Source organism: Sturnus vulgaris, chromosome 10, assembly GCF_052056855.1.
Source record: "Sturnus vulgaris isolate bStuVul1 chromosome 10, bStuVul1.hap1, whole genome shotgun sequence".
Lineage (NCBI taxonomy): Eukaryota > Metazoa > Chordata > Aves > Passeriformes > Sturnidae > Sturnus > Sturnus vulgaris.
In genome coordinates, this window is record NC_142252.1 from 20,745,161 (window position 1) to 20,747,135 (window position 1,975).

The following is a 1,975-nucleotide window of genomic DNA, read 5'->3' on the forward strand; positions in this document are numbered from 1 at the left end:
GACAGAGTGACATCTATTTCACTACATGTTTAATTAGTTTGTTTTCATGGTGTTCCCGTTTCCATTTCAGCTTTCCTTAGTGGTGGGAGCAGGCAGGTTTCTGGCTCTGTGCTTGAAACCAGTCCCAAGGCAAAAAACGTGGCGCCAGTTTGCCTTCCCCCTTCCAATGTCAGCTGCGAGGAGCACTCAGCCAGCATTTTCAGCTTTCAACAGCTTTTGTGTTTTTAAAGTACATCCTAGCTGCCCCTCTTTGTCTCTGTGGCTGGCTTTCTGGGGCTGTAAACATCCATCTCCAAGAGGAGTTTGCAGCTCCTGCGTTTGCCACAGCAACTATTTCTCTGCAAAGCACACATCAAGCTGTCCCGTTGAATCTATGATAAATTTGCAAACAGGTGCTCTGGAGCAGCTGTGAGATCTCCACCTTTTCCTTTTGAACAAGAACCTATAAAAGATTAATCATGATAGGCCATTAATGCTTTAATAGTTCGTGAGTGTACATTTATGAGTTCTAGGCCTGTGAATGGCTCCAACCTCTATTCCAGACTTCCTTCTTGAATATCTCAGTGGGGCTCTTCTAATTTTTTTAAGCAAACAAGCTTTTGCTTCCTTAAACATCACCCCACAAAATTCCCATCCAAAAGACCCTTTCCTTTGAGAGCTGTCCTTCAACTACCACTTGAGAGCAATGGTTAAGAGGATTCTTGTAGCATTGCAAGCAGCTCAGTAAACTGTTTTTGTACAGCCCACAAGGAAAGGTTGTGTTTTAAACAAAGACCATCTTTAGACCTCCTCTTCAGAATTCCAGTTTTTCTGAACGAAAAAAATTCTGTATGCTGAACATGTGTTGGCTGACTCTGTAGCAGGGAGATGTTAGAATGTCCTTTTAAGACAGTTCTTTTCCTTAAAAGAGTTACAGAACAGATCGAGTAGTTTTACAATTCAGAAATCTCAACGTAAAGACTTAGGAAATTATACTGAATTCTATTTAACTGTCCAAATTGAAGTTTAAAAAATTATTCAGGAGATGTGAATTGTCTGTATCATGACTGAAGCTAGATGTTGTACAAAAGATGCTTACTGCTGCTCAGTAAGTCACATGCCATGAGGTGAGATGGTAAAACTAATATTGCTTAAAGTTCTGGTTTGGGGAAGCAGGATCACTCACATTTCAAAGAACACCAGCCAAAATACCCTCCAAAATTTTGTACTTATTCCAATGCTACAAGTATATATAATATTGGAAATGGAAAAGGTGGGGCAAACTTCTCATTTGTAAAAATGCTTTATTTTGGCTTGTTTCTGTTACTCTGGATCACCTTTTTAACTCAGAAAGCTCATTTCCACCTCCCAGCCTGTTCTGTCATCTTACTCAAGATTTTGCTGCTGCGTGACAGCTGTAAAACACTCTCCCATTCCCTTCCCACTCTGTCATGAGAAATACTGAGCAGACCCTTCTAAACCCTAACATTTGCTAACAGTACACCTATTTTTTTAAATTAGAAGAAGCTCATGCTGGAATTTGACATTACAGGTTAAGATAATGCATTCACAATGTAGGAGTGGATAAAGTCACACCAGAAGCTGGTATAGCCTTCCTCCTCCTCCAAGAGTTAGCAAGACTGGGCAGAACTGGTTCCTCCATTACAATGTACAACAACTGAAGAGCAGGAGGACTCAGCACTGTAACTGAGGCTGATAGTGCTGTAAGTTTGCACAGAAGGCACCAGGTTGAAGATGCCCTTCCAATAATAACAAAAACACACCACCACAAACAGAAACCAGGAACTGCTGTTGGATTTTTAGTATTTATTGAATAGTTTATTTTCTAGAGCCACTTCATGATAGAAGTGTCAGTGCATATTCAGTTCAGGTGCTTATTCTGAATGGACAAGGACAAAAAAAAAGCCACACAAACCATGTAGACATGTAGATCCAGGGGAGATTCATGAATATATTAAGAAAAAACAAAAAAAGA